The sequence below is a fragment of the Rhinopithecus bieti genome, unplaced genomic scaffold, assembly GCF_001698545.2.
Source record: "Rhinopithecus bieti isolate Rb0 unplaced genomic scaffold, ASM169854v2 scaffold_23748, whole genome shotgun sequence".
Lineage (NCBI taxonomy): Eukaryota > Metazoa > Chordata > Mammalia > Primates > Cercopithecidae > Rhinopithecus > Rhinopithecus bieti.
The window spans coordinates 28,250-49,322 of record NW_016811596.1 but is presented as its reverse complement, the minus strand read 5'-3'; positions in this window follow the sequence as shown (position 1 = coordinate 49,322).

Below are 21,073 nucleotides of genomic sequence, written 5' to 3'. Positions count from 1 at the left end.
GTGCAGTGGCCGGATCTCAGCTCACTGCAAGCTCCGCCTCCCGGGTTTACGCCATTCTCCTGCCTCAGCCTCCCGAGTAGCTGGGACTACAGGCGCCCGCCACCTCGCCCGGCTAGTTTTTTGTATTTTTTTAGTAGAGACGGGGTTTCACCGTGTTAGCCAGGATGGTCTCGATCTCCTGACCTCGTGATCCGCCCGTCTCGGCCTCCCAAAGTGCTGGGATTACAGGCTTGAGCCACTGCGCCCGACCAGTGGCAATTGTTAAACTAAAAAATGTTATCCTTCAGCAAGTCATATTTTAATATGTTTATGTTTTGGGAAAAAATATCTAAAGTAGTGATGGTCTCGTTCTTATTCATCAGGACTAGCTCAGAGTATAATAAATTTTTAAATGTTCAGCTTCCAAGGTGTTTCTTTGATGGAACCTTCATTTAAAGAAAGAAGAGGTGAAGAACAGTGGAAGCTTATTGTTTATAGTAGATGATTGAGGTGAGGTTGCCAAGATTAAAAGTCACAAGTTTTGGAAATAGGTAGAATTAATTTTAACCTACAGACTTTAAACTTAAGAATGCACTCAGGTAGATTCTTCTACTTATCAGTGCTGCAGTTTTCTCATACGTAAAATGAGGAAGATATGTCTATTTCATGGGGTTGGTAAAAGGGAGAAAATGAACTAATTTAGGTTCATTAACCTAACCATTCTCAGCACAGCATATACACTGTCATAAGTACAGCGTTTGCTTTGTTAACTTTTTAGGTATAGTTCTTTTAAATTGAAAGCCAGGGTTGGACAAGCAAATGCAGCTTCAAAATGGCAACAGGATAAGGATACATTTTTTTAAATATATACTTTAAGTTCAAATATTAGGTAGGTATTACTTTCACCTACATTTTTTCTGTAGCCCAGGCTAGAGTGCAGTGGTGCCATCTCAGCTCACTGCAATCTCCGTCTCCTGGGTTCAAGCAATTCTGCTGCCTCGGCCACTTGAGTACCTAAGATTACAGGCCACGACTCCCTGCTAATTTTTGTATTTTTAGTAGAGACAGGGTTTTACTGTGTTAGCCAGGATGGTCTCGATCTTCTGACCTCATGATCCGCCCGCCTCGGCCTCCCAAAGTGCTGGGATTACAGGCATGAGCCATAGCATCTGGCTGGCTTTATTGTTTTTTAAAGCAGTTTTAGGTTCACAGAAAAACTGAGCAGAAAGTACATGCAGTTCCCATATACACCACACACAGTATCCTCCACTGTCAACCTCCCACACCAGAGTGGTATATTTGTTATAAACTATAAGCATACACTGATACATAATTATCACTCCAAATCCACAGTTCACATTACTTTGTGGAGTTTCTGTCATTAACAGGTTTTGAATTCTGTTTAATGCTTTTCCTGCTTCTATTGATACAATTGTGTTATTTTTCTTATTTAGTCTATTAATGTTAATATGATAAAGTACAATGATGTATTTTAAAATATTGAATCCTTCTTATATTCAGAAATGGACTCCATTTTGTTGTGATATATTATTCTTTTTCTACGTTACTGGATTTGACTTGCTAGTATTTGGTGGAAGCTTTTGTGTCTAGGTTCATAAGAGATATTGATCTATAGTTTCTTTTCATTGTTGTAATGTCTTTATCTGGTTTCGGGATTAGAGTAATGATGATATCATAAAAAGAGTTGGGAAGTTTTCCCTCTGCTTCTGTTTTCTGGAAAAAAATACGGAGAATAATTTTTTCACTGGTATAATTCACCAGTGTAGTCATCTGAGCTTGAGCCTGTTGCTTTTTTGGGAAGTTTTAAATATTAATTTAATTTTTAGAAAATATGTATAGGCCGGCTGGGCACGGTGGCTCATGCCTGTAATCCCAGCTCTTTGGGAGGCTGAGGCGGGCGGATCACAAGGTCAGGAGATCGAGACCATCCTGGCTAACACGGTGAAACCCAGTCTCTACTAAAAATACAAAAAATTAGCCAGGCGTGGTAGCGGGCGCCTGTAGTCCCAGCTACTTGGGAGGCTGAGGCAGGAGAATGACGTGAACCCGGGAGGCGGAGCTTGCAGTGAGCTGAGATCGCACCACTGCACTCCAGCCTGGACGACAGAGTGAGACTCTGTCACAAAAAAAAAAAAAAAGAAAGAAAATATGTATAGGGCTAGTCTGTTTCTCCTTGCATGAATTTATTAGTTTGGGTCTTTTAAGGAATTGGTCCACTTTATTTAAGGTATCAAATGTATGAGGATAAAGTTGCTTGTAGAATCTTAGAATCTTTTAAAAGTGCACAGTATCAATAATCAGTAGTGATGATTCTTCTTTCGTTGCTGGTGTTGGTGATTTGTATTCTCTCTTTCTCTCATCTTACACTCTCGCCTGGGAAGAGGTTTATCAATCTTATTTATGTTTGTGAAAGCCTAGCTTTTGGTTTCGTTGAATTTTCTATTGTTTTCTGTTTAAAATTTTACCGATGTATATTCTAATTTGCATGGATTTCTTTTCTGTGTTCTCTTTAGGGTTAAATTGCTGTTCTTTGTCAAGCTCAGGGGCAAGCAAATAATTTATTATAATTTTAAAATAATAATTTTTTAATAAAAATTGGTATATTATTAATATTAATATAAATAATAAATATTTATTTATTCTAATAATAATATTTTAGTATTTATTTATATTATATTAATTCTTTCTGATATATGCATACAGAAACAGTGCTATAAATTATTTTCATTTTGATAAGTTGTATTTTCATTTTCATTTATTCTGAAACACTTTGTGAGATTTCTTCTTTGGCTTTTGGAAGCTACCATCTTAGTGCTGATATTATCCATTTGTTCTTGTACATTGTCTACTTTTTTCAGGAGAGCCCTTAACATATTTATCACAGTTATTTTTACACTCCCTCTCTGGTACCCCAACATCTGTGTCATATCTGAGTTTGATTCTGATGATTGTTTTCTCTTCAGACTGTGTTTTTTCTTGCCTTTGACATGTCTTATAATTTTTTGTTAAAAGATAGATATTGCGTTAGGTAGTGACAACGGAGGTAAATAGGCCTTTATGTGAGACTGCACGTTAATTTGGTGGAGAGTTAAGCCATGTTTAATGTTTATTGTAGCCGTAAATATCAGAGGTTCCAAATTCCTTTAGTGTCTTTGTCTTTGGCTCTTCGCTTGGCTTCATAGCTTGTGTCTGCGCTGCTCCCCATAGTAAGTCTGTGTCTTTCAGCTCATTCCGCTGAAAACAGCTGTGGTCACTGTTTTTAAACTCAAGCTTTATAACAGTGATCATTGATGTGGAAAACCATAAGGATTCTCCAACCTTCTGATGAAGCGTGGGTCATTTCCTAGGCCGGTAGCTCAGGCTGTGGCTATCCCAGCTGTGTCTGCCTTTCCTCCAGTAGCATGTTCACCCTCCAGCTCCTTTCCCTGGCTGCAGAGCTCCCAATATATCTCCATGAAGCACTCTCTCTGTTGACGATTACTTTTCCCCTTATGTAATGAAAGAAGGCTTAAGGAACCTGAAGTGAGGGGGATTCCTTTCCCAAGCTTGGATCAAGTATCAGAATAGAGCTCGGGTGAAGTCCTTCCCCTGGAGAAGGCTCTGGTTACATTTCACAATGGTCACTCTTTCCTTCCTCTGCAAAGGCCATGAAGGGATCTTTTGGGGATTCTTATCATAAAAACATGGTGAGGTTACTGGAAGGAGCCTCCTAAGAAACTCCTCCTCCAGCAATTTGTTAAAATTGTCATTTCGTTGTTTCGACCAATAGCTCTAGAGGCTTCTGCTGTCTGAAGCGCATCTCTAGGCTTTATCAGTTGCAGTGTCTCTTTATTTACACCTCTCTTTTTAGATTGTGGGGTGGTTATCTGTCCTATGCGATGCAATTGTCATGCTATCGACACAGAGTTAGGTCAAACCTCACAGGCCAAGGGCACAGGGCGCCAAAAGACCTCCCTCATTTCAGACATCAGCTACAAGCAGGGGAGGGGGAGGTTCCAAGACACACACACTTCTGACCAACTGGCTGCAAAGTTGGAGATTCCCACTGCCCACTCAAATTGGATACACAGCTTTGCTAGAATAACACATTACTCAGGAAAACGCTGTAGTTATAATTACAGTTTTATAATAAAGGATGCAAATCAGGATCAGCCAAAGAAAGAAAGCCTTAGGGTAAGGTTTAGGAGGACCCAAGACACACAACTTCCGGTTCCTTAGGATAAGTCACCCTCCTGACACATCAATGTGTATCACTACCCAGGAAGGTTCACCTGAGCTTCCGTGGCCAAAGTTTTTATCAGGGTTTTATTGTGGACACATGACTGATTGAATCCTTGGCCACATTATTGAGTTCAGCCTCTAGCCTCTCTCTCCTCCCAGAAGGCTGGGCTGATAGCACATGCTTCAAAGCCCAACCCTCGAATCACACAGTTGTTCCTTCTGGCATGATGGGCCCCATCCTGGATCATCTCCACAGCATAAACTCAGATATTGTCAGACCCACCATCTGTAACAAAATATAATCCTATCATAGGAAACTTCAGGGGTTTAGAGGGCTCCTCTCAGGTCCCAGGGAAAAAGATCAGCCAAATTAATTACTGTACAACAAGCCACCCCTTGTTCTTTGGCTGGGATTCTTGTTATATGACTAATACCTGGGAGAGCCAGAAAATATTTGATAGAATTTCTCAATATTTTTGGCTCTCAATGTCAATATTATAATCTTACCATCAATGCCAGTATCCCCTCACAGCATGGTAGATGGCACCTGACTGTACTTTGTCTGCCTTGAAACATTGGAGCTTTATCTATGATATTTCTCTTTGAAAGCTCCTAACTGACCTGAGAGAAATGGTACCATTTCCCTGTGGTAAAGCAAGTCCTTCTCTAGTGACCTCATCTGGCATTGTTTCCTACAAGAGAGCTGTCCTGGAGCTCAGACCCTTTTGGACATAAAAGCTATGGAGCGGGCCGGGGGCGATGGCTCACGCCTGTAATCCCAGCATTTTGGAGGCGGAAGCGGGTGGATCATGAGGTCAGGAGATCGAGACCATCCTGCCTAACATGATGAAACCCCGTCTCTACTAAAAATACAAAATATTAGCCAGACGTGGTGGCGGGTGCCTGTAGTCCCAACTACTTGGGAGGCTGAGGCAGGAGAATGGCATGAACCAGGGAGGCGGAGGTTGCAGTAAGCCGAGGTCGCACCACTGCACGCCAGCCTGCGGGGCAGAGCAACACTCCGTCTCAAAAAAAAAAAAAAAAATCTGTGTAGCCTAGAATATGAATTAAAGAGTCCAATGGCCATGCCCCCAAACACGTTATATCCTCCTCATATATGGACTTTGCCTCTGGAGTCACTGCACCCACAAAACTGTGACAAGTAGCCCTTTGCTTCAGTTTGAGTCTTTACCTCTCCTCTCTTTTCCTGACCCTTAGTTTTAAGTCACAACCATAGACCATGCAGACCTTTATGGAAACGCTCTTAAGTCATAGGCTGGAAGGGGCCCAGTCTCTCTCTTTACTGCTCTCATCCCCTTATGTACAGTGAACATCTTGTCGCTCACAACTGACTTCCAGCCACACAGGTCCTCTCTACAGAAATACATTCTTATTGCTTGTTTTCAGAGCATCTTTCCAAAGTTCTTATTCTATGTAATTCAAATTATTGTGATTTGTCACATGGACTCTTACAAATGCTTCCTTACTATTCTCCCAACTTCTTTCTACTTCATTATGTAGCACGGATGCGTCCCAAGAAAAGAAGGTTTACAGATTATTAAAGAGGCTTGACTATATTATTCACTGCTATCATTCACTACATGTATTATTCACTATAGGTATCATTCATTATGAGTAGTATTATTCCCTATGGCAGTTGAAACAGTGCCTGGTACACAGCAGGCACTTAACAAGTATTTGTGGAATAAATGAATATATTTCCCAGGCCCGGGCCAATTTCTGAGTAGTAAAAGCGACAGATTCTCTATGTTGTCTAAATCTACCATGAAATAGTCATCTACACACCACAGTAACATACTGTGTTCCTGATTCTCCTATGACACTCAGAGTTGTGATCCATAAACACTCTCCTTTAGCACTGAATCCTCCCTCTAACGTCCCACAGTCCCTGCAAATCATGATGGGGAACGTTCATGAGAGTCAAGCTTTTTGCCCCTTTCCATCACCTCTGTCCTGGCTTGCCATTGTAAACGACATGTGATCTTCACTAGCACAGGGTGCAAAAGAGGTCATACTTCTTTTAACAATACAATGAGGCCATTCTGAAAACGCTGTTGCTGCCTGGAGTCCCTGACCAATTAGAACCACAGGAAACCCTGGAGCATTTCCTCACAGTGAGGAAGTACCCCTGTCTCTTGCGCTTGTGGAAGGGAAAACTGACAACCCTTCCTAGTGGGGGAATGAGTCCTGTTCTCTCCAGCTACTTCTGTAACTGCTGGAGTTTTTCCGGAGACCCATGAGCCTGATGTTTTTCCTATCCGCTGACTTCATAGATCAACTGAGGTCCAGAGTGAATGCCCATTTTTCAGTTTTTCTTAGGGACAGGTCAGCTACCATCGTTCCGGACTCTCAAAGTTACAGCTTTTCAGGGACATAGCTCTCTAGAGTCACACTACACACACACACACCCCACCTCGACACACCCCACACATGTATACACTAAGCTGTTTCCTGAAAATGCCAAGGGGCCAGATCAGAGCAAGTTCTATTAGGTAGCTGCAAATGTTACTGTGGTTTTTGCCATTACTTTTAAATGACAAAAACCGCAATTACTTTTGCACCAACTGAATAGCCTCCAGCCTCGCTTGGGATGAAGGCTGCTGGAAGGTGGAGCTCCCCCAGTTTTGCTGCCATCAGTGCCAGGGCCACCACCACAAGTGCTTTGAGGCTGAAATTGCTGCTTTTCAATGACAATCTACACTTTCACTCTCCAGCCATCGTCCACCCTGCAGGAACACACTCCTGTGTTCAAGGGGGTCCCTTACTATGGCACCCCGGGAGAACTGGAGACACCTGCAGTGATGACCACTGCCTGAAACTGCCTAGCTCTGGACTTGAATCTCAGTAGTATTTCTTAGGACTTTTTTCATGAAATAACACTGTACCTAGCTGGCAGACAAGCACGAGCCGTTTCTATCATCCATTGCCACTTGATGGTTCAGGCTGGCCTAACTTTTCACTGGACACTTTCCAGACCTGCCTAACAGCTCTTGTCGCCTCTAACCTTTCATGACTTCTATCCTTATGAAGTTACGTTGGGAGGATTCATTGTTGCCTGTTCTTTTCCTGGAATGACTTTCTACTCCACAGGCTGCCAGATTCCTTGAAGACCTGTGGCCTCCTCAGTTTCTTCTTCTTGGATCCTTCTTCTATCCTTCGATAGAATCGCATAGTGTAGCATAGAATAGAAAGCTCTCCTTACATTAGGTGAGCTCATGGCATTGTGTGGCGGCCTTTGCAGGAGCACTGGTTACATGTCACTTTTTTGTCTTTATGTCCAGCTTTCTCATAATTCAGTGACTTTTCCATCTTTACACCGCTGGTGCCTAACTTAATAAATGTTAACTAGGTATTTCTAAATAAATGAAAATGTGAAATGTTATTAAATTCTGAGTTTGTTATTCAGAACTACCGTTCAGTGAAAATTGTACTGGCTCTGTTTGCTGTTACAAGAAATACGACTGTGCTGAAATGAAGTTTCTGAGGGGCGAGGCCTTTTTCACATACTGAACTTGTAAAGTTGCCATCTGCTATTTCAAATCCTCGTTACTGCAGATGGGAATCATAAAGACAAATGGGATATATCTCTTTGGGAGTAAGCTGTCATTCTTTGAGTAAGGCCTTGTCAGCTATGTTGAATAACCATGAGGGACACATTTACTGTCTTTCCTAAACCCCAAAGAAGTCATATCAGCACTATAGGCTGTTATGATAAGAATATTTGCATACATAATAAGGAGAAACTGGAATGATCAATAATCAAAATATACAAGTTAGTGGTTGTAACATCAAGTAGGAACGTGACTTTTCTTGAAATGCAAAATATAAATAATGTTTATCTAAAGTATTCAACCCTTCTTGATCAAAGTAGGCATCAGGAATTCAGTAATAAGCATAAAAAATGTCTTTTGCCTCTTAAGAGGCTTCATGGCCAATTTTGTCTGTGTGGAATTCTACATATCATGTCAATTGCTTTACCTTCTTGGAATTAAATGTTCAGACACACTGAAAATGTGATAGAATCGCATAGTGTAGCATAGAATAGAAAGCTCTCCTTATATCATAAGCTCAAAATATGATTAGGTTTATGTAAAGTCATATATATATATATTGAAGAATATATGTGAATAATGATACAGATAAACCAAAACAAGCTAAGTTATTTTTCCCATCTTCAGGAAATGCAAAAGCGACTTTGCAACAGTTGATAATTAGTGAGTGAAGTATTAAAGTTTTACTGAGTGACTATCCTGGTTTTAATTATTTTAATATTGTGGAGTGTATACTGATATCTGGCATTTACTAGCTGGGTGGCCCTGGGCAAGTTATTTAATTTTTCTGTGTTCTAGTTCGCTTCACTATTATCTGAATTTGAACAGTTAGTGTGAAGTTTGAAAATGAAAGGCACTTAGCATAGATTTTGGCACATATTAATTGTGTAATAAATCATGGCTTTTTTAAAAAAGTACTTTTAAACCGTGTTTAATTTCTTTTAGGTGTGAAAACATCTTGTTTTATAAAATCGGAGTTTTAAAGGAAAGTTGAAGATGTGTTATAAATTAAATATCAAAGTTATTATTGCCAAATAAATTTTCCTGATGGCCTCATTGTTAGTGGTGTGTGTGTGTGCATGTGTGTGTAAGTGCACGCGCGCGTGCGCACACAGGTGCACATATGCTCATGTGTCTAATTACCAAAGAAACAAATCTCATGAAGTGTAAAGTAACAATGCCTCGCAGATGTTAGATATGTTAAACAGAATTTTTTTTTCCAAGAGGCCAGACTGGATCTTATCAAAACTAAGAAAGTTGACAGTAGAGCTGACTCCAGGTAAAAGTGGATTCAGAGACAGAAAAATAAGACAATATTGGCTAATTAGGCCCTCTTTGCTTTCTCCCTCATTTGTGCACCTTTACTGAGGTATAACTGACAAATAAACACTGTATATTTAAGGTGTACATAGTGATATTTGGATGCACTTATATATTGTGAACTGCTTACCACGATGAAACTAATATATCCATTACCTCACATAGTTAAGTATTTTTGTGTGTATGGTGAGAATATTTAATTTTACTGTTGTAGCAAATTTCAAATGTACCATATATCATTATTGTCATTTTCCCTCTGCTGTATATTAGTTCTCCAGAACTTACCGACCTTATAACTGAGGGTTTGTATCCTTTAACCAGCATGTTCTCACTTCTTGTGTCCCCATCAACCCCTGGTTACTACCCTTCTACTCTCTGATTTTGTAAGTTTGACTATTTTAAATTCCACATATAAGTGAGATACTGCAGTATTTGTCGTTCTGTGTCTGGCTTATCACTTAACATAATGTTCTTCAGGGTCATTCCATGTTTTTCAATGACCAAATTATATCCTATTAAATAGCTATATCATAAAAACATACATGCATAACACATTTTCTTTATTCATCAGTGAACAGACACTTAGGTTCTTTCACTATCTTGGCTGTTATGAATAATACTGATGTGAGCATGGAGGTGCAGGTATCTCTTTGAGGCAATCATTTTATTTCCTTTGGTTGTATACCCAGAAGTGGAATTGTGGGATCATACAGTAGTTTTATTTAACCTTTTGAGGGAGCTCCATACTATTTTCCATAACAGTTCTGCCAACTTACATTCCCACCAACAGTGTGCATGTGCGCCCTTCTCTCCACATCCTTGCCAACGTACTATCTTTGACTTTTTGATAATAACCCTCCTAACAAGTGTGAGGTCATATCTCATGATTTTGATTTGTATTTCCTTGATGATTAGTGATGCTGAGCACCTTTTCATATACTGTTGGCCATTTGTATGTCTTCTTCAGAAAAATGTCTATTCAGGTCCTTTGTCCATTTTAAAGTTAGGTTATTTGGGGGTTTTGCTTGCTTGCTTTTGACTATCGAGTTGTATGAGTTCCTTATAGATTTTGGATATTAACCATCTATCAGATATAAAGTTTGCAAATATTTTCTCCCATTCTGTAGACTGTCTTTTCACTTTATTGATTGTTTCCTTGCTGTGCAGAAATGTTACCATTTGATACAGTCTTGCTTCTTCACTTTTGCTTTTGTTGCCTGTACTTTTGGGATCATATTCCAAAAATAATTGCCAAGACCAATTCCAAGCAATTTTTTCTCTCTGTTTTCTAAAAGGTTTATGGCTGGCCATGGTGGCTTACACCTGTAATGCTAGAACTTTAGGAGCTGAAACAGGAGGATAATTTGAGTCCAGGAGTTTGAGACTAGCCTGGGTAACATAGTAAGACCCCTATCTCTATAAAAAAAAATTTTTTTTTAATTAGCCAGAAATGATGGTGCTTGCCTATAGTCTCAGCTACCCAGGAGGCTGAGGCAGGAGGAATGCATGAACCCAGGAAGTTGTAGCTATAGTGAGCTGTGATCACACCACTGCACTCCAGTCTGGGTGACAGAGCCAGACCTCTCTCCAAAAACAAATGTAAAATAAAATAAAAGTTTTATGGTTTCAGATCTTATATTTAAGTATTTAATCCATTTAAGTTGATTTTAGTGTATCGTACAAGATAAGTTTCCAAATTCATTTTTACATATGGAAATCTAGTTTTCCCAAAACCATTTATTTAAAACATTATATTTTCTCCATGGGTATTCTTGGTGCTTTTCTTGAAGACTAGTTTACTATACAGATATATTAGCTTACTGAATACTACGTGTGTACTTTGTTTCTAGCCTTTCTATTCTGTTCTGTTGATCTATGTGTCTAGTTTTATGCCGGTATCATACTGTTTAGTTTACTGTAGCTTTGCAATATAATTTTAAAGGAATTGTGATGCACCATCTTTGTTCTATCTGCTCAAGATTGCTTCGGCTATTCAGGGTTTTTGTGAATACAAATTCTAGTACTGTATTATTATTTCTGTCAAAATGTCATTGGAATTAAATCTATGGTCCACCTGGGGATATGGGCATTTTATAATAATGATTTTGCAATACATGAGGACAGCAGGTATTTCCATTTATTTTGCCTTCTTCAATTTCTTTCATCAATGTTTTCTAGTTTTCTTTTCTTTTCTTCCTTTCTTTTTTTTTTTTTTTTTTTTTTTTTTTTTTTTTTTTTTTTTTTTTTTTTTTTTTTTTTTTGTGAGACAGAGTCTTGCTCTGTCACCCAGGCTGGAGTGCAATGGTGCCGTCTCAGCTCACCTGCAACCTCTACCTCCTGGGTTCAAGCGATTCTCCTGACTCAGCTCCCAAGTAGCTGGGATTATAGACGTGCGCCAACACATCCAGCTAATTTTTGTATTTTTAGTAGAGACAGGGTTTCACCATGTTGCCGAGGCTGGTCTTGAACTCCTGACCTTGTGATCCACCTGCCTCAGCTTCCCAAAGTGCTGGGATTACAGGCTTGAGCCTCCACACCCAGTCGTTTTCTAGTTTTCAATGTTCAGATCCTTCACCTCCTTAGTTAAATTTATTCCTAAGTTTTTCTTTTTTTGATACTATCGTACATGGGATTTTTTTTCTTAATGTCTTTTTCAGATAGTTTATTACTAGTATATAAAAACACAACTGATTTTTGTATATTGATTTTCTATCCTGCAGTGCCATTTAATTTGTTTATTAGTTCTAACAGTTTTTTTGGTGGAGACTTGAGAGTTTCTGTACGGGCATCTCATGAAGATATTGCAGATTTAGTTCCAGACCACCACAATAAATCTAATATATCATCACAATAAAGTGAGTCACACAACATTTTTGGTTTCTTGGTGCATCTAAAAGTTATGTTTAACCCTATCTCTACAAAAAATAAAAAATAATTAGCCAAGTATGGTGGTGCACACTTGTAGTCTTAGCTACTCGGGAGGCTGAGATAGAAGAATGGCTTGAGCCCAGGAGTTCAAGGCTGCAGTGAGTCATGATTGTGCCACTGCACTTCACCTAGAGGACAGGAGGACCCTGTCTTAAAAAAAAAAAAAAAGTAATAAAATAAATAAATAGTTATGTTTACACTGTATATAGTCCATTAAGTGTGTAATAGCATTTTTTTCCACTGGATATCCAGGTGGTGCAGCACAATTGTTGAAAAGACTTTCCTGTTCCCATTGAATCACTTTAGCACTTTTGTCAAAAATCAACTGACCATACATATGTGGGACGATTTATAGACTATGCTGTTCAATTGATCAGTGTGTCTATCTTTTTACCAGGAGCAAAGTATGGTTTAAGTACATTCGGAAATCAGTCTTCGTTGTCCTTCTTTTTAGAATTTGCTTTAGTTGCCGGGTGTGGTGGCTCATACTTGTAACCCCAACACTTTAGGAGGCTGAGGCAGGTGGAACATTTGAGCCCAGGAGTTTCAGACCAGCCTAGGAAACACAGTAAGATCTCTGTCTCTACAAAAAAAAAAAAAAGAAAGAAAGAAAAAAAATCAGCTGGGTGTGGTGGCATGCACCTGTGGTCCCAGCTACTTGGGAGGATGAGGTGGGAGGATCACTTGACAACTCCCTTGATTATAGCTCTAACTTTCCAATATGGGGTATGGGTTGTTATGGTGGTGAGAGTTAGGGGATCCTGCAGTGAAAGGCAAACAAAGGCCCTGGGCCCTCTGTTTTTTATTATTATTATTATTATTATTACTATTATTATTATTTGAGATGGAGTTTCGCTCTCGCCCAGGCTGGAGTGCGATGGGGTGATCTCAGCTCACTGCAACCTCCACCTTCTCGGGTTCAAGTGATTCTCCTGCCTCAGCCTCCCGAGTAGCTGGGATTACAGGCATGCACCACCACGTCCGGCTAATTTTGTATTTTCGGTAGAGACCAGGTTTCTCCATACTGGTCAGGCTGGTCTCAAACTCCTGACCTCAGTGATCTGCCTGCCTCGGCCTCCCAAAGTGCTAGGATTATAGGCGTGAGCCACCATGCCCACCTGGCGCTGGGCCTTCTTATTCTACAATCTCTACCTAGTGCACCTGCATGCATGGCTTACCATATCTTCTGTATATTGGAGAACAGGCATCTGCCCTAAGTTCCAGGCATGTACCTCTCACAGGCCTTAAACTCAGCATCTCTAGAATGAAACTCACAATCTTCCCTCAAATCTGTTTTTTTTCTTTTCCTTTTTTTTTTTTTTTGAGACAGAGTCTTACTCTGTCACCCAGGCTGGAGTGCAGTTGTGTGACCTCGGCTCACTCTCACCTCTGACTCCCAGGTTCAGGTGATTCTCTTGCCTCAGCCTCCAGAGTAGCTGTAATTACAGGCGTGTGCCACCATGTCTGGCTAATTTTTGTATTATTAGTAGAGACAGGGTTTCACCATGTTGGCCAGGCTGATCAGGAACTCCTAACTTCAAGTGATTCACCTGCCTTGACCTCGCAAGTGCTAGGATGACAGTCATGAGCCACTGCGCCCAGCCTCAAACTTGTTTCTTATCCAGTGATTCTTTTACTGCAAACGGCAACCTCCTTCACAGTTGCACAACACCCAATAGGAATAGTAGTGAATATCCAATAAATATTTGTTGTATGGATGAGTAAATAAAGATTGGTAGCATAGAAAGTGAACTTACTCTATATAAGTTTTGAAGAACGTTAACTCCTTTGAGCTGGCTTGGGATGTCCCATGCCTGTTCCTGTAATGCTAGATGCATTGTGATTTAATTAAAGTCCCACAAAATGCTGCCAGAGCAGGTCCTTTTTCTTGTGTTGTGCTGGGACTTCACTGAGAGCACAGCTACAAGCAGGAAGAGGTGGGGCACTTCTGGCCCTGGGGACACATATATCATTATTCCTCACAATGACTGTCTCTTGTTTATTTCTTTTCTTTCTTTCTTTCTTTCTTTCTTTCTTTCTTTCTTTCTTTTTTTTTTTTGAGATGGAGTCTTGCTTTGTTGCCCAGGCTGGGGTGCAGTGGCACGATCTTGGCTCAGTGGAACCTCCCCCTCCGGGTTCAAGCGATTCTCCTGACTTAACCTTCTGAGTAGCTGAGACTACAGGCATGTGCTACCAAAACCGGCTAATTTTTATAGTTTTAGCAGACACAAGGTTTCTACTAAAACCCCGTGATGAGATGTCTCTCCATGTTTTTGCATTTCTAACAACTGGATGGCCGCACCTGGACCTGCCAACCAATTCTGTGGCCCTCAACTCCCTATGATTTCATCCCCGAGCCAACTAATCTGCACTCCTGATTCACTGGCCCCCTACCCACCAAATTACCCTTAAAACCTGTGATCCCTGGCCAGGCAGTCCCCAACTCCTGACCTCAAGTGATCTACCCACCTGGGCCTCCCAAAGTGCTGGGAGTACAGGTATGAGCCACCATGCCTGGCCTCTTATTTATTTCTATATCACCTGGGCCTTGGCTCAGTCCTAGAATGCAGAAGATAACAAATGTTTGAAAGGAATGAATAAATCACTGAATGAATAAATAAATGAAACAACTCCATTGTCTAAGTAGTATTAGTCCCTTTTTATAGATAAGGAATGTGGGGCTCAGAGACTGCCCTCCCTAGGAAGCAGCAACAACTGGGGTGCAAACCCAGTCATCTTGGTTCCCAGACCAGGGATTCCTCTGCTGCATCAAGAACGTTCTCATTACTTGCCCTTGGCATCTTGAAAAAAAGAAAAAAGAAAATTGTGATAACTAAGTACAGATTTCATTTTATCTTTCTTCCAACTAAAAGTTCTTCAGTGCTTCCTGCCTGCTAGGATGAAGCTATTGGATGACGCTATTAATGTCCTATTGAGAGCACAGTCAGCCACGAGACTTTGAAAGGAGGGAAAAAAGCCTTTCTGCTAGGCCCTGAGCTGAACCAACTCTTGGCCATCTAAAGCAGTGGCCCCCAAATAAAAATTCCCAAGAACCTCCCCCAGCAATTCTAATTCGTGCATCTGAAGGAGATGCCTGGGAACCTCTATTGTAACCTCTGCTCTGGGCTGATGTGGTGCACAGCCAGCCACTGCACACAGTCCAGCAGGAAGGCTCCAGACAGAAGCTTCATGAGGGTGAAGAGTAAGCATCTTCACTACTTTGTTCACAGACACTAACTGAGCACCTACCATGTCCCAGTCACTGTTCTATTCAAAGTCCTAGGGATATAGTAGTGAGCATAACAAAATCCTTATTCTCCTTCATTTTATGAGTGGTGGGGGTGTGAGATGGGGAGACAATGAACAAGTAAAAAAATAGGGCCAGGCGCGGTGGCTCATGTCTGTAGTCCCAGCACTTTGGGAGGCTGAGGCAGGTGGTTTGTTTAAGCCCTAGAGTTCAAGACCAGCCTGAGTAGTCAAATTCATGGAAACAGAAACTAGACTGGTGGTTGCCAGGGTGGGGGCGGGGGACAGCAGAGGATGGGGAGTTATTGCTTGGTAGGTACAGAGTTTCCATTTTGCAAGATAAAAAAGAGTTCTGGGAAGGGTTGTCAAAGACAGTTTTAGAACAATGAGCAAATATCCTTAATGCTACTGATATGGTGACGCTTTGTGTTCCTACCCAAATCTCATCTTGAATTGTAATCCCCAGGTGACTAGGGAGAGACCTGGTGGCAAGTGATTGGATTATGTGGGTGGTTTCCCCCATGCTGTTTTCCTAATAGTGAGTGAATTCTCACAGGATCTGATAGTTTTATAACTGGTAGTTTTTCTTACACTGACACATTCTCCTGCCACCACATGAAGGTCCCTGCTTCTCCTTGCACCATGATTATAAGTTCCCTGAGGCCTTCCCAGCTATGTGGAACTGTGAGTCAATTAAACCTCTTTCCTTTGTAAATTACCTAGTGTTGGATAATATCTTTATAGCAGCATGAAAACGGACTAATACAGCCCTGAACTGTACATTTAAAAATGGTTGAAATGCTAAATTTTATATTATATATTTACCATGATCTTTAAAAAGATAGTTGTTTCTCTGTTCCTTTTTTTTTTTTTTTTTTTTAACATCCTGTGTGTGTCTTTTTAAAGATGTATTATGGTATTTTCTTGAGCTTTCCTGAGGATACACACTTTCTCTCTTTCTTTTTACTCTTTTATTCTCTGAATGTTCTCTGAGGACTTCTTTGGCTCTTTCTCCCTCACTTTGGAGGCTTTTCTAAAATATATGGGGCTACCTGGCATCCTCTCCTTTTGTATCTAAAGGAGTTTTACAGACAGGCTGATGGCGGTTATGTGCATGTGGGGAGAGCTTAGAGTGGTAACTAGTCATTACAATAGTGGACCTCTAAATGCCACGATAAGGAGGGCTTCCTCCGGAGGACCGACAACTACACTAGCAGAACCCACTCTCACCAGGCAGTGTACACAACTCTCTTTGGAGAGAATCTCTGATTTTTTTCTTTGGGGTAAGTGCCTGGCTGCATCCGTGATTTGGGGGAAGGGGCATTAATTGTCCATACTGGATCTTCATTTATTTATTCTGCCTGTTCCAGCCCCATTTCCACTTTGCCCTCTGTGATACCTGCACTGGAGCTTGGAGGCTCCCTGAGGTTTTCACAGGCGGATGGCTCAGCCCCCCTGCGCTCGAGACCCTCTGCATATTTTCTGGGCTTGTGCCCTCTAATCTATCCCACAGGTCTCTAAATCCTTTTCATCTTCCAGATGAAATCGTTCATCTGCTAACGACTTCCTTCCGCCCTCTTTGCTCTGTGGCTTAGACTTTTAAAAACACTGATCTACTAGTTGAATGGAAGGAGAGGATATAAATGTGATTTATCAGACCCCACCTTGAATCCCATTCATTTCACAACTGCTGTCCTAACTCAGGCTCAGGGTGTGTAGAGGCCGAGTCCACACTGTATCTAACCCTAGTGCAGCTCAGGATTTGGCTTCCCCCAGCCTGTTCTCCTCAGGATCTCAGCTCGGGCCCTCAGGGCAGCAGGAAGATGGGCTCTCCCCACCCCCAGGCTTCCTGTCCTTCTGTGCCCCCCCCCGCCCCTCCCCGCCGTCTTCAGAACTTCCCATGCCACAGCTTCGCCTAGTCCAGCCACAAGGAGAAAAGGAAACGAGGGCAAATCACCAGGATTTGGGGGAGGGAGGCAGCTGAGGTCCCGCTCCGCACAGACGAGGCGCCCTGTGCGTCTCCCACGGCTTACCACATCTGCCTGGGTCTCAATGAAAGGGCCAGAGGGCCGAAGGTGACACTGGAGTCTCCAGCACGACCTTCGAGGGCCTCCAGGGGATTTCTTAAGCTGTGGGGGCGGAAGACTGGCTCCCCTGGGGATGTGTGTGAGTGTCTGGGAGTGTGTGCCCAGCAGGGCCCCGCCGAGGTCAGGGCCCTCTCCATTCAGTACAGCAAGGAGAGAAAGGCCTGGAGTGAGGCCCTGGGACTGGGCGCTAAAGCAGCACAGGGTATCAGAAATCGGATGCTAGGGTGGTTACTGGGGACCGGCAGGGAAGACTTAAGAGTCCAGCATGCGCCTAGGGGTGCTGCGGTGGGGAGGCAGCAGGGAGCCTCCCCTGCCGGATGGGCCTTTCGGAGGCCGCGCTCCGCGAGGGCTCCTCGCTCTAAGGTCCCCGCTTACAGCTGCGCGGGGCCGAGCGAGCAGAGCGCGGAGCCTCGCATTCGCCGACTTTACCCGCGGGACTAGACCCCTGCAGCTCCCCAGCCAGCAGGGCCGGGACGTGCCTCGGGCCATCAGTGTGGTCCCCAGGGCCCGGGATGTTCGGGGCGCTGAGCCTACAAGCGTCTGGGTTCCAGCCCGGGTCCCGGAGATCCTCCCGGCTGGACCCGAGTCCTGGGTGCACCCGCCCGCCCTGGCGATGTCCCATCGCCGGGAAAAGGGGGCGCAGGGCCTCGCGAACGCCCGGCAGGGACGCATCTTTTTCTTTCCTCTCTTCCCCTCGCGCGGTGTCGCCGGGAAGCGTTTTCCAGCCCCAGTGATCCAAGAGCGGGTGACGCAAAGCGGCGGGCACCGGGGCGCGGGCTCGGCAGCCGCAGGTCAGTGCGCGTGCACCGGGTAGAAGTCGCCCTGAGTGCTTTCCGTACTCTGCTTGCGGTAAGCCCGGGTCGCTATTCAGCTTCGGGGCTCATTAGCAGTAGCGGTGTGCGGCTAGACGCGGGCTCTCAAGGAACCCTGCCTCGCTGACGGAGCCGGCGGCGGCGGGGCGGGGACGGCGGGGCACCGGGGCAGCCCAGCGCCCTGGCCAGGTAAGCTGGGGAACCTGGGCTGCCTGACTCGCCGGCCGCGCCGCGCGGACCCGGACGCTTGGGGGGCGTCGCGGAAGCTGCGGGCCAAGAGCTCCCCAGCGCTGCCCCCCGGACTCGGGCGGGCGGGCGGGTGTGGCGAGCACCCGGCGGTGGCTTTCGCATCCCAGGAGGGGCTCACCGCGGCGAGGGGCCACCCGGCGCGGGCAAGTGGTGCTGTCTGGCGGGGCCGCCCGCTCGGGTCTCGCGGAGCTGGCCGGGCCAATGGTGCCGGCATCATGTCCCCGTGCCGGGCGGCAACTACTGAGTTTGGGGTCGCCTCTGGGTTCGCTGCCCCCAGAGAACCCGAGCCCGGATCTTCGCCCCTTCCCTTTCTCTGTATAATAAGGCCCAGAGGGAAAAACTTCTCAATTAAAAAACCCCGCACCTTGTTGCCCCTGGGCTGCAGGCTCCGGGTTGGGGGCACAGTGCGGACCTGCCCCTCGTCAGGGCCTCATCTCCACGCCAGGCACTGGCTGGCAAGGCTGCTGGAGGGAGATCAGGCAGCAGATGGTGAAAGAGAACATCGAGGCCCCCAGTTCCCAAGCAGGGCTCCATGGGCCGGGTGGCGGGCCTCGGTATGCCCAGGCGAGGGGCGAACTTCCTTTCCCCGTGGCCTTCGCGGAGGGAGGGTGCGGAGAACGCCCGCAGAGAGGCCTGTCCTGCGGTACCCCAGTGGAGAGCAGAGCCTTAGAGGGGCATGCTAGTCTTAAGTTAGTATTTACTGGCAGAAGGAAGGCTTATTTTTTCAGATCTCTTCAGATACGACCTGGCAGGCACCCGACGTAAATCCGTGGTTGAGTTTAGTCAGCTCCTAAACGGGCATGCGGTAGATGAAGCTCCCCAAACTTGGCATCTTGCGTCTGGCACTTTGTTTTTGGGCTAAACTGCCTCTGGCCTCTTCAACCTTCTGTGCCTCTTTCTGTTTCTGTTTGTTTTTTTCTATTTTCCTTCCTCTTTGAGAAAGGACAGTGGTTTTAGAAATAATGACCTGAGAGCTTTGCAGGTTGAAGTGAGACAAGTTTTTCTAAGGTGCAAGTTGGCAGGTGGCTTTTTCTCAGGCCTCTGGGTCAGGGTCCCTCCAGTGAGGTGAGGCAAGGGTTTCTTCCCTCCCAGAGGTGTGGCCACTACGCAGGGGGACAGGATCTGGGTTTCCCAGTCCGGGGAGTCCAGTCACCTCGGATGTGGATGCACTTTGGAAGGAGGCACCCCCATGCCCAGATTCCCTTCCCACTCCATCTGGTTCTTTCCAAACTTGTCTTGTATCTCATGTCAGACTCTGTCCCAGGGCTCTCAGCCACTCTGCTTTCCCTTCCAGAAGCCTCCTTCTGTCTGACTCTCTCCTGCCTGTGTCCTGGCCTGGTTGGAGAAGATGCTTTGATTTGATGAGAAAGGGACTGGGAGGTCGGAAAAGAGGATGGGATTTGGAATAACAAGAGCTCAGTTCCAGCCTGGCCCTGCCACTAATCCCTGGGGCCCAGGGCCAGTCATCTGGCTTGAGAGTCTCAGTATCTGCAATACACGCATGAGGCCTCTTGCCTGTGGTTGTTTTAAGGCACAGACGAGATGCGATATTGAACTGTTGAGAGATATTTTATGACAGTAAGGGCTCCATGGTGCAGCTTCTCTTATTGTCCTGGGAGTTTTAAGAGTCGGGTTTGTGAGCTACAGCTACGGCCTAATGAGAGAATGCAGAGGAGGCATGTCGTAAACTCTGAAGGGCTGTTTTAATGTAAGGTGCTGCATCTCTCGTTTTGTGTTTCAAGGATCAAAATTAAGAGAAAAAATATGTGGTTGAGATACCTGTGTTGAGTGACTGTGAAAATATTTTCATCTCTAGTTTTCTGGAAACGGAAACACTCCGACATTTGAAGATGGTTTTGATGGCGAAACCCCTGGAATGAAACACACATCATTGGGCAATTCTGTGTGTTGAGTTCCACCCCTCTTTGTTTGTCATTTTAAATAATTTCCCATCAAATCTGGAAAGCAGGTCTTGTTTTAACTTTGAAACGAGGAGGCTGGGGACAGGTAGCTGAGCTGTGGGTCGCCTAAGAGCACTCTGCTGTGACGGGGCAGTGCTGGCCGTTGAGCCTGAGCTGGAGATAGCGTGAGGCCCGTGTTTTCTCGCTGTCTCCTGCTGGGGCCCATTTTGTATCAGATTTGTTTTTAATGGGGTGGGCATGACTAGGACTTATGACCACTGGTGGGCACGTAAAGGTGCTAATTTTCAACACATGCCGAGAGACTGATGGCTGGCATCGGAGAGTCATGGAAATGCCACAGATGACATGGGCCCTTCACAGGGATGGGCAGAGGGTCTAGGAGCTTGCCCTCCAGGAAGATGGCTGACATGGTTGGTGGGACACTAAGGTGTTTTCCATTTTGCACTTGAAGCCAACATGGATTCTTAGCGCTTCTTGTCCCTGGAATCAACTGTATAGAAAGACGCTTGGTTCTGAAACTCTCAGGCAAAGACAGTTCTGAGCAAACTCTTATCAGTAAGTAGTGAGTTGGAGAACACTATTGATATTTAGAATTTTCAGTTGAGATATATATGTACAGTCATGTGTCACATGACAATGTTTTGGTTAATGATAGCATATACGACAGAGGTCCCATAAGATTATCATGGAGCTGAAAAATTCCTATTGCCTAGTGA